Source organism: Anopheles coustani (genome assembly GCF_943734705.1).
Source record: "Anopheles coustani chromosome X unlocalized genomic scaffold, idAnoCousDA_361_x.2 X_unloc_33, whole genome shotgun sequence".
Classification (NCBI taxonomy): domain Eukaryota; kingdom Metazoa; phylum Arthropoda; class Insecta; order Diptera; family Culicidae; genus Anopheles; species Anopheles coustani.
This window is the reverse complement of record NW_026525141.1, coordinates 84,718-97,500: the sequence shown is the minus strand read 5'-3', so window position 1 is coordinate 97,500 and position 12,783 is coordinate 84,718.

Here is a 12,783-nt window from a genome sequence, read left to right as displayed (position 1 = left end):
TAGAAAGATATAATTTCTAAGTCCGGATTAGTGCTGTCAGTGGGGCCGCCGCTAACAGGTCCTGCACGGCCACCGTGGGGCTTGACTTGGCGCTATTCCGGACTTGGGGCGATCACGATGTCCCCGTGCGGGACTTAGAAGATGGAAGAACACAAGTACCCTTATCCCATGACTTGTGAGCGATTGGCATACGTTACCACATGAAGAGAAAAATTGGCTAAGTCCCGGATCCATATTATTTGAAGAGAAAAATCGGCTAAGTCCCGGATCCATATTATATGAAGAGAAAAATCGGCTAAGTCCAGGATCCATATTATATGAAACGAAAAATCGGCTAAGTCCCGGATCCATATTATATGAAGAGAAAAATCGGCTAAGTCCAGGATCCATATATAATAACCTAATAATCGGCTAAGTCCAGGATCCATATATAATAACCTAATAATCGGCTAAGTCCAGGATCCATATATAATAACCTAATAATCGGCTAAGTCCAGGATCCATATAATATGAAGAGAAAAATCGGCTAAGTCCCAGATTGGGTCTGTCAGAAATACACTTCCAAGTTACCACACAAGCAAGCAAGATGGCCTAGTGATGGATCCATATGATATGAAGAGAAAAATCGGCTAAGTCCGAGATTGGGTCTGTCAGAAATACACTTCCAAGTTACCACACAAGCAAGCAAGATGGCCTAGTGATGGATCCATATGATATGAAGAGAAAAATCGGCTAAGTCCAGGATCCATATTATATGAAGAGAAAAATCGGCTAAGTCCCAGATTGGGTCTGTCAGAAATACACTTCCAAGTTACCACACAAGCAAGCAAGATGGCCTAGTGATGGATCCATATGATATGAAGATAAAAATCGGCTAAGTCCCAGATTGGGTCTGTCAGAAATACACTTTCAAGTTACCACACAAGTAAGCAAGATGGCCATATGATAGATCCATATGATATGAAGAGAAAAATCGGCTAAGTCCGAGATTGGGTCTGTCAGAAATACACTTCCAAGTTACCACACAAGCAAGCAAGATGGCCTATTGAAGGATCCATATGATATGAAGAGAAAAATCGGCTAAGTCCCAGATTGGGTCTGTCAGACATACACTATCAAGTTACCACACAAGCAAGCAAGATGGCCATATGATAGATCCATATGATATGAAGAGAAAAATCGGCTCAGTCCCAGATTGGGTCTGTCAGAAATACACTTTCAAGTTACCACACAAGTAAGCAAGATGGCCATATGATAGATCCATATGATATGAAGAGAAAAATCGGCTAAGTCCGAGATTGGGTCTGTCAGAAATACACTTCCAAGTTACCACACAAGCAAGCAAGATGGCCTATTGAAGGATCCATATGATATGAAGAGAAAAATCGGCTAAGTCCCAGATTGGGTCTGTCAGACATACACTATCAAGTTACCACACAAGCAAGCAAGATGGCCTAGTGATGGATCCATATGATATGAAGAGAAAAATCGGCTAAGTCCCAGATTGGGTCTGTCAGAAATACACTTCCAAGTTACCACATGAGCAAGCAAGATGGCCTAGTGATGGATCCATATAATATGCAGAGAAAAATCGGCTAAGTCCCAGATTGGGTCTGTCAGAAATACACTTCCAAGTTACCACATGAGCAAGCAAGTTACCACATGAAGAGAAAGCCGGCAAAGTCTGGGAATGTTACCACATGAACTGGAAAATGGGCAAAAACCTACCTTCACAGGGATCGTGAATAACTAAGGCTGTAGACATCGGATCGACAAGCCAAAGACTGATATGGAAAGGAAATGAGTAGTACTAGCTTTCCTGAGAGTTGCAGAGCTTAGACTGCATATGAACGGAAGTTATTAAGCGTCAAAGTCAGAAAATTTGCCCGAAGGAACACAAGTTCCAACTTAGAGCATGAATACCGCCTAGACGGTAAGAGGTACGGCCAGGCTGAGGAATAAGAAAATGTTGGCCAACATGTTCCCTAACTATCCCCCGAAGACCGCAAAGCAATCCAACATCAACCAAGAAAGTTATAGCCCGATCAAGGAAACACCTACTTTGCACCGATATTGCACCAAATACATGTACCAAGCACCTTCGGTTGCATACCCTGCAGGGGCTTACCATAGTAGGCCATGGAAGACCGATATACCGAACATAATCACTTTCTATCTCCTCGGGTGTTGGAGATAGCGCTTTGCGGTAAAAGAACGAAAGTTAGACCATGTCTTGGTGCATCTTTTTGCCCAAGAACACAAGACCCTATCTACCAAGGCAAGAAAGTTGTGTGGGGACAAAATGTCCAAAAGTGCCCAAAGTGGCACACTTGAACCATATATTCGAGAAAAACACAAGTGTGGGCCCGAGCTAGCAAGTTGAAATGTTCTGACCGTCAGTAGCCCTAGTTGAGGTGCACTTATCATTATATGAGGCCAACGTGCCAGCTAGTCTCTAAAGGGGCGATATGGGTGTTCCAAGGTTTGTACCCAATTGAGGAAAAAACAGGGTAAGGTACGGTGTACCGCGAATAACTCGGGCTATAGATGTCCGATCGATGAGTTTGGCATATGTATGGAAAGGTCTCGACGAGACCTAACTACCCTGAAAGTATGAAGGCAAAGACTTGAATGACCGGGAAGTTATTAAGTGCACAAGTGGTAAAGTTGCACCAAAGTCCATGTTACCCGAAGTGGTACATGAACACCCAATATTCGACCAAAACACAAGTTTAGAGACGAGCTAGCGAGCTACATTGTTCAGACCGTCAGTAGCCCGCATCAAGACACGCATTTAATTATACGGGGCCTAGCCGCTAGCTCGACTCGAAGTCGGTCATATGGTTGGTTGATGGTTTGGACCGACCACGTGGTGTACCAAGGTGAGGTACCTTTCATGAATTAAAACTCTGGCTGTATGGCACTGAGCGACAAGCTAAGGTGTGATTTGGAATAGTCTTGAGTGGGACTATTTAGGAAAAATGCGAACAAAAAATCACAAAGTCCTTGGGCGAAGCTATTAGCGAAACATAGAGCAAATTGGTACCAAAAACTATGGAAATGGGACTTGAGTCAAAAATAACCGCAAGTTGGAGAAGAGATAGCAAGCTTGCGTAGAACAATTATATTTGGTGCATGGTATCACCAACAAAAAAGTATATGGGGCCAAGGTGCTGGCTGGCCTCCAAAGTGGAGATATGGGCGATCCAAAGTTTGTACCCAAGTACGAACAAGTATGGAAAAAACAGGGTAAGGTACCAAGTACCATTAATAACTTCGGCTGTAGATGGCCGAGCGAGGCAAACGGCTCACCGTTGGAAAGGTCTTGGGGAGACCTATCTACCCTGAAAGTTTCATGAGGCTGAGTTGAAAGACCACGGAGATATTAGGTGATGATGGTCCAATTCGGGGACCAAGTCGCAGGAAATGGCGCTTGACCAAAATCACCCTTGGAAGGTGAATACCGGCTTACCGGTAAGAGATAGCGACTTGGCGTAGAATATTCATAAGTTGGGCGTGTAGAGACGCAACTTTTATTATATGGGGCCAACCTGGTCAGGGTGCTCCAAGTCGGTCGTTTGGTTGGTTTATGGTTTGGGCCGACCACGTGGTGTGCCAAGTTGAGGTACCTTTCATGAATTATAACTTGGTCAGTTTGCCACCGAGCGACAAGCTGCGGTGTGTTTTGGAATGGTCTTGAGTGGGACTATCAAGGAAAAATACCAATCGAAAATCAGCTTGTCCATGGCCGAAGCTATTAGTGAAACATATAGCAAAATGGGTCCAAAAACGAATGAAATGGGAATTGGACCAAGAATAACGGTAAGTTGGAGAAGAGATAGCAAGTTGGCGTAGAACAATTATATTTGGTGCATGGCATGACCAACAAAAAAGTATATGGGGCCAAGGTGCTAGCTGGCCTCCAAAGTGGAGATATGGGCGATCCAAAGTTTGTACCCAAGTACGAACAAGTATGGAAAAAACAGGGTAAGGTACCAAGTACCATTAATAACTTCGGCTGTAGATGGCCGAGCGAGGCAAACGGCTCACCGTTGGGAAGGTCTTGGGGAGACCTATCTACCCTGAAAGTTTTATGAGGCTGAGTTGAAAGACCACGGAGATATTAGGTGATGATGGTCCAATTCGGGGACCAAGTCGCAGGAAATGGCACTTGACCAAAATCACCCTTGGAAGGTGAATACCGGCTTACCGGTAAGAGATAGCGACTTAGCGTAGAATATTCATAAGTTGGGCGTGTAGAGACGCAACTTTCATTATATGGGGGCAACCCGGTCAGGGTGCTCCAAGTCGGTCGTTTGGTCGGTATATGGTTTGGGCCGACCACATGGTGTACCAAGTTGAGGTATCTTTCATGAATTATAACTCGGTCAGTTTGCCACCGAGCGACAAGTTGCGGTGTGTTTTGGAATGGTCTTGAGTGGGACTATCAAGCAAAAATACAAACAGAATATCAGCTTGTCCATGGCCGAAGCTATTAGTGAAACATATAGCAAAATGGGTCCGAAAACGAATGAAATGGGACTTGGACCAAGAATAACGGCAAGTTAGAGAAGAGATAGCAAGTTGACGTAGAACATTTATATTTTGTGCATGGTATGACCAACAAAAAAGTATATGGGGCCAAGGTGCTGGCTGGCCTCCAAAGTGGAGATATGGGCGATACAAAGTTTGTACCCAAGTATGGCAAAAACTGGTAGAGGTACCTTTCATGAATTACTGCTCAGGCTGTATGGCACTTAGCGGGACGCTTGGCTCTGGTATGGAATAGTCTTGAGTGGGACTATCAAGGAAAAATACGAACAAAAAATCACCATGTCCACGGACGAAGGTATTAGCGAAACTTAGAGCGAAATTGCGACCAAGTCGCTGGAAATGGCCCTTGGACCAAGTATACCGTCAAGGCGGTACGAGATAGCGAGTTGACGTAGAACATTTATAAGTTTGCCTACAAGAGACAAAAGTTTAGTTATATGGGGCCAACCCGCTCAGGGTTGTCCAAGTCGGTCATATGGCTGATCGAAATTTTCGACCAAGTACTGAGAAAACAGGGTAAGGTACCGTGTACCTCGAATAACTTCGGCTGTAGATGTCCGAGCGAGGCGAACGGCATAGCGTTGGAAAGGTCTTGAGGTGCTCTAGGCACCCTGAAAGTATGAGAAAGCTATCTGGAAAACTTGTGGAGATATTAGAGAAACATAGGGCCCAAAAGATACCAAGTCGCAGGAAATGGGCCCTCCATGAACACCCTAAAATCCCAATTACGGCTAAGTTGCAGGCCAGCTAGCGAAGTGAAATGTTCTAGGCATAACTAGAACACGTTAAGGCGCAACTTTTTGAATAAGAACTTTTTTCGATATCTGGTCCCCAAAGGGGGGATATGGGCGATCCAAGGATTTTTCCAAGTTTCGGTACTTTTTACGGTATCGCTCATAGCTCCGGCTGTAAGCAAGCAAATGACAATATAAGACATGATTTGGAAAGGTATTGAGCAGTACTAACTTACGTTAGAACACAGCGAAGCGCTATCGGTTCATGGCAAGGCCGATATAAGCAGTCAAAGATGAAAAATGTTGATAAAATGAACAAAAATTACCTTGGTACGCGAATAGCGGCCAGGGATGAAGAGGTACGAAGTTGGTGTAGAACAATTATAATTAGGGCTTGGTACGCTCTAAAAGTTTGCCGAAGACCGCAAAGCGCTCAGACCCATAGAAAGTGGCCATTTGGGCCGAACAGTGCGTGCAAAGAGGTGAAAATGCAAAAATTGCACTTTGGGGGGCGATTTGCGGGGGGAAGGAGGGGTCGGAGGGCAAAATGTCCCTTGACCAAAAAGTTTTATCTCGTCGAGATCTACAACATTGCCGAAGACCGCAAAGCGCTAGCTCGCAATCGAAAAATCGAGAATTTGAAAATTTTCTAAGTCTTGGGCTCCCTAAGGAAAAGTTTCAAAAATCACGTTTGTCCCCTATTTTGAAGGGGAAGGAGTCGGTTCCGGGGCATGGTGTCTTCGGCAAAAAGTCTTATCTTTTTGCGTACTTTCGACTAGTTCAATAAAAATTTTTGACCCAAAATTTGTTCGGCGGACCCCTAGGTCGAAAAACCCGAAAAAAGTCGAAAAAAGTCGAAAATGTCGAAAAATGAGAAAACCTCATATTCGGACTCTACACGAGCCCCAGATATTGAAAAGTGAAATCCGCGGTCGATTTGGAACAAAAAATTGACCTAGGCAAAGTTGTATGGAGGTAGGGACCCCTGAGAAAAAAGTTTGGTCCCGAGGCTCCTTGGACCACCAAGTCCCTAGGTCGGACCAAAATCGGAAAAAATCCGACCAAAGTCGAAAGTGTCGAAAATTTTAAAAAACCCCTTTTGGGGCCCTATGGCCTCCCTAGATAATGAAAAGTGAGGTCCGCGGCCGATCCGGAAGAAAAACTTGACCTAGGGAAACTTGTATGACGGTGGGGACCCAAAAAAATTTCGATGAGTGTAGTTTAGACAGGCCGGAAAATGTATCGGTGGTCCGTATCAAGGGACGTCTTTTAGTTCCATGGGGTGGTGGTCGTCGAACAAAGTCGCCTAGGTCGACCACCAGAAAGACCAGTCGTGTTGTAATGGATGTTTTGACCACTTTACTAGGGAAACCTAGTAGGTCGAAGCAAATTTGGGGTTCGAGATGAGTTGGTGAAAGTTGGTCCAACCTAGGTGTGCTTGGTGGAGGTTGACCATGAAAGTAGAGCATGATGGGAATGACCATAACTTTGGTTCTAGATGTCGGATCGGTACACTTGAGGCAGTTTTGGAAAGGTGAAGGCCTGCTCTAGCTATGTTTCCTACCAAGCTGAGCGCCTACTAGTGACCCGGAGGAGGTATTAAGGGTCAAAGGCAAAAAGGGGTACCCTAAAGTGCGTGTGACCAAGAAAATGGGAAAAACGGTATCGCCTATAGCTCAGGCTGTATGGCTCGGATCGGAAAGCTTGGATATGCGTTGGAAAGGTCTTGACGAGCGCTAGCTATGTGTCCTACCAAGCGAAGCGCTAGGTGTTGAGCAAGTCGGTCATATTAGAGGGCAAAGGTGAAAAATGGTGGTTTAGAGGCGAAAATTCACCTTATGATCGAAAATAGCGGGCGAACGATAAGAGCTACGAACACGGCGTAGAACAATCATAAGTACGTTACCACAAGACCTAACTTTGGCCAATATAAAGCGAGAAGATCGGAGGTACCCATCAGGGTGATATGGCTGGTTCAAAGTTGGACCAAAACGAGACTTGAGAAATGGGTTGAAACACGGTATCGCGAATAACTCAGGCTGTATGGAACGGATCGACAAGCTAAGATCAGTGTTGGAAAGGTCGAACCGAGCGCTAACTATAATCCCAAACAACCGAAGCGCTAAGTGTTGAGCAAAACTGAGTTATTAAGCGACAAAGTGGAAAAATAATACCAAAATGGCCAAAAATCACACAAGACCAAGAATACCGAGCATGCGGTAAGAGATAGCGGGTTGACGTAGAATACTTATAAGTTTGCCTCTACGAGACCTAAAAGTCGTCCATAGACAGCGAGAAGATCGGACCACTCTGGAAGGGTGATACGAGTGGTCAAAAATTGGCAAAAATGAAACATGGCTAAAATGGATTTGACTTGTGCACCATGTAGCTCCGGCTGTATGGCATGGATTGTAAAGCTAGGATGTGTTTTGGAAAGGTAACACCCAGCGCTAGATACGACTAGAAGAAAGCAAAGCGCTAACTAGCATGATTTGGAAGTTATTAAGCGACAAAGTCGAAAAATGTTACCAAAATTGAAACTCGAGTACATTGGGCCAAAAAGTACAAGTTGTGAAATTTGGACTTACGAGTAAAATACCGAGCAGGCGGTAAGAGATAGAGACTTGGTGTAGAACAATTATAAGTTCGGCATGTTATAACCTATATTTGGCCCGAACATAATGTCGAGATCGGTGGTACCCAAAAGGGTGGTACAGGTGTTAGATGGTTTTCCCAGAGCATAAGCTCCACATGATATGGAAAACGGGAAACATCATAACTTCGGCTGTATGGCATGGAATGGAACGAACAAGGTATCGATGGAAAGAGAAAAGGTAGCGCTAACTATAATTCCTACCAAGCAAAGCGCTAGCATGTGACCGTTCGGGTGTTATTGTGAGTCAAAGACAGAAATTGTTACCACGAGAGGCGAAAATCCGGCTAAGTCCAAAAATACCGGGCTGGCGGTAAGAGATACGGCTTGGCCGTAGAACATTTATAAGTTGGCCAAGACAAGACCTAAGTTTCGTCCATAGACGACAAGAAGATCGAAGATACCTGAAGGTGAGATATGGGCGTCCCAAAGTGGGCCTTTGAAAAAGTGACAAACTTCCCTTATAACAGCATACACCAAATATCTCTGGCTCTATGGCACCGAATAAGAAGTTAAGCTCAGCGATAGAAAGGTGATAGTCAGCGCTAAATATCATACGAACAGAGTGAAGCGCTAAAGGGAAAGGATCTTGGTGATATAAGGTGACAAAGTCGAGAAAAGTTGCCTCAAAATCATGAAAAATGTGAAAAAATGGCTAAGTCCCGGGTGCCTTAAGGGCAGGTTGATCGAATGTACCGAGCTGGCGGTACGAGATAGAGACTTGGTGTAGAACAATTATATGTTTGGCATGGCAAGACCTACATTTGGTCAATACAAAGTGAGAAGATCAAAGAAACCCGTAAGGGTGATATTGGTGTCCAAAGGTAAAAAGCACTAAGTCTTGGGAAACTTATATGAAGAAAAAGGACCCTGATGGGTCATATAGGATGGATCGAAAAATCGGCTAAGTCCCAAAATGGGGATGTCAGAACTACACTCAAATGTTACCACACCAAGCAAGGCAAACTTATATGAAGCAAAGGACCCTGATGGGTCATATGGTATTGGTCGAAAAATCGGCTAAGTCCCAAAATGGGGATGTCAGAACTACACTCATGTGTTACCACACCAAGCAAGGCAAACTTATATGAAGCAAAGGACCCTGATGGGTCATATGGTATTTTACGAAAAATCGGCTAAGTCCCAAAATGGTGATGTCAGAACTACACTAAAATGTTACCACACCAAGCAAGGCAAACTTATATGAAGGCAAGGACCCTGATGGGTCATATGGTATTTTACGAAAAATCGGCTAAGTCCCAAAATGGTGATGTCAGAACTACACTAAAATGTTACCACACCAAGCAAGGCAAACTTATATGAAGGCAAGGACCCTGATGGGTCATATGGTATGGATCGAAAAATCGGCTAAGTCCCAAAATGGGGATGTCTGAACTACACTCAAATGTTACCACATCAAGCAAGGCAAACTTATATGAAGGAAAGGACCCTGATGGGTCATATGGTATTTTACGAAAAATCGGCTAAGTCCCAAAATGGGGATGTCAGAACTACACTCATGTGTTACCACACCAAGCAAGGCAAACTTTTATGAAGGCAAGGACCCTGATGGGTCATATGGTATTTTACGAAAAATCGGCTAAGTCCCAAAATGAGGATGTCAGAACTACACTCAAATGTTACCACACCAAGCAAGGCAAACTTATATGAAGGAAAGGACCCTGATGGGTCATATGGTATTTTACGAAAAATCGGCTTAGGTGAACCCTAAGAAGAAACACGGACCAAGTCAGATGGCCTAAGTCAAGAGTGCAAGTGACCTAGGCAAAGTTGTATGACGGTGAGGACCCTGAAAAATCTGGTTAGTGTAGTTTAGACAGGGGAGGTTTTTGGGTCGGCTGAACCTCCTTAAAGGCATCTCGGACTTAGTCGATTTTTCATAAATTCTAAGAAAAACATATGTTAGGATGCTGCGAGATGAATGTGATGCTGCATGAAGATGAATCTTGATCTTCTACTTCTCCCATCTTAATACAGCATCCCTACTTAAAGGCATCTCGGACTTAGTCGATTTTTCATAAATTCTAAGAAAAACATAAGTTTGGATGCTGCGAGATGAATGGGATGCTGCATGGAGATGAATCTTGATGTTCTTTATCTCCCATCTTAATACAGCATCCCTACTTAAAGGCATCTCGGACTTAGTCGATTTTTCATAAATTCTAAGAAAAACATATGTTAGGATACTGCGAGATGAATGGGATGCTGCATGGAGATGAATCTTGATCTTCTTCATCTCCCATCTTAATACAGCATCCCTACTTAAATGCATCTCGGACTTAGTCGATTTTTCATAAATTCTAAGAAAAACATATGTTAGGATGCTGCGAGATGAATGGGATGCTGCATGGAGATGAATCTTGATCTTCTTCATCTCCCATCTTAATACAGCATCCCTACTTAAAGGCATCTCGGACTTAGTCGATTTTTCATAAATTCTAAGAAATTCATATGTTAGGATGCTGGGAGATGAATGGGATGCTGCAAGGAGATGAATCTTGATCTCCTACAACTCCCATCTCAATACAGCATCCCTACTTAAAGCCATCTCGGACTTAGTCGATTTTTCAGAAATTCTAAGAAATTCATATGTAAGGATGCTGGGAGATGAATGGGATGCTGCATGGAGATGAATCTTGATCTCCTACATCTCCCATTTCAATACAGCATCCCTACTTAAAGGCATCTCGGACTTAGTCGATTTTTCATAAATTCATAGAAATTCATATGTTAGGATGCTGGGAGATGAATGGGATGCTGCATGGAGATGAATCTTGATCTTCTTCATCTCCCATCTTAATACAGCATCCCTACTTAAAGGCATCTCGGACTTAGTCGATTTTTCATAAATTCTAAGAAATTCATATGTAAGGATGCTGGGAGATGAATGGGATGCTGCGTGGAGATGAATCTTGATCTCCTACAACTCCCATCTTAATACAGCATCCCTACTTAAAGCCATCTCGGACTTAGTCGATTTTTCAGAAATTCTAAGAAATTCATATGTTAGGATGCTGGGAGATGAATGGGATGCTGCAAGGAGATGAATCTTGATCTCCTACATCTCCCATCTCAATACAGCATCCCTACTTAAAGGCATCTCGGACTTAGTCGATTTTTCATAAATTCATAGAAATTCATATGTTAGGATGCTGGGAGATGAATGGGATGCTGCATGGAGATGAATCTTGATCTTCTTCATCTCCCATCTTAATACAGCATCCCTACTTAGAGACATCTCGGACTTAGTCGATTTTTCATAAATTCATAGAAATTCATATGTTAGGATGCTGGGAGATGAATGGGATGCTGCATGGAGATGAATCTTGATCTTCTTCATCTCCCATCTTAATACAGCATCCCTACTTAAAGGCATCTCGGACTAAGTCGATTTTTCATAAATTCTAAGAAATTCATATGTTAGGATGCTGCGAGATGAATGGGATGCTGCATTGAGATGAATCTTGATCTTCTTCATCTCCCATCTTAATACAGCATCCCTACTTAAAGGCATCTCGGACTTAGTCGATTTTTCATAAATTCTAAGAAAAACATATGTTAGGATGCTGCGAGATGAATGGGATGCTGCATGGAGATGAATCTTGATCTTCTACATCTCCCATCTTAATACAGCATCCCTACTTAAATGCATCTCGGACTTAGTCGATTTTTCATAAATTCTAAGAAAAACATATGTTAGGATGCTGCGAGATGAATGGGGCGCTGCATGGAGATGAATCTTGATCTTCTCTATCTCCCATCTCAATACAGCATCCCTACTTAAAGGCATCTCGGACTTAGTCGATTTTTCATAAATTCTAAGAAAAACATATGTTAGGATGCTGCGAGATGAATGATATGCTGCATGGAGATGAATCTTGATCTTCTTCATCTCCCATCTTAATACAGCATCCCTACTTGACGACATCTCGGACTAAGTCGATTTTTCATAAATTCTAAGAAAAACATATGTAAGGATGCTGCGAGATGAATGGGATGCTGCATGGAGATGAATCTTGATCTTCTTCATCTCCCATCTCAATACAGCATCCCTACTTGAAGGCATCTCGGACTTAGTCGATTTTTCATAAATTCTAAGAAAAACATATGTTAGGATGCTGCGAGATGAATGATATGCTGCAAGGAGATGAATCTTGATCTTCTTCATCTCCCATTTAATACAGCATCCCTACTTAAATGCATCTCGGACTTAGTCGATTTTTCATAAATTCTAAGAAAAACATATGTTAGGATGCTGCGAGATGAATGGGGCGCTGCATGGAGATGAATCTTGATCTTCTCTATCTCCCATCTCAATACAGCATCCCTACTTAAAGGCATCTCGGACTTAGTCGATTTTTCATAAATTCTAAGAAAAACATATGTTAGAATGCTGCGAGATGAATGATATGCTGCATGGAGATGAATCTTGATCTTCTTCATCTCCCATCTTAATACAGCATCCCTACTTGACGACATCTCGGACTAAGTCGATTTTTCATAAATTCTAAGAAAAACATATGTAAGGATGCTGCGAGATGAATGGGATGCTGCATGGAGATGAATCTTGATCTTCTTCATCTCCCATCTTAATGCAGCATCCCTACTTAAAGGCATCTCGGACTTAGTCGATTTTTCATAAATTCTAAGAAAAACATATGTTAGGATGCTTCGAGATGAATGATATGCTGCAAGGAGATGAATCTTGATCTTCTTCATCTCCCATCTTAATACAGCATCCCTACTTAAAGGCATCTCTGACTTAGTCTATTTTTCATAAATTCTAAGAAAAACATATGTTAGGATGCTGCGAGATGAATG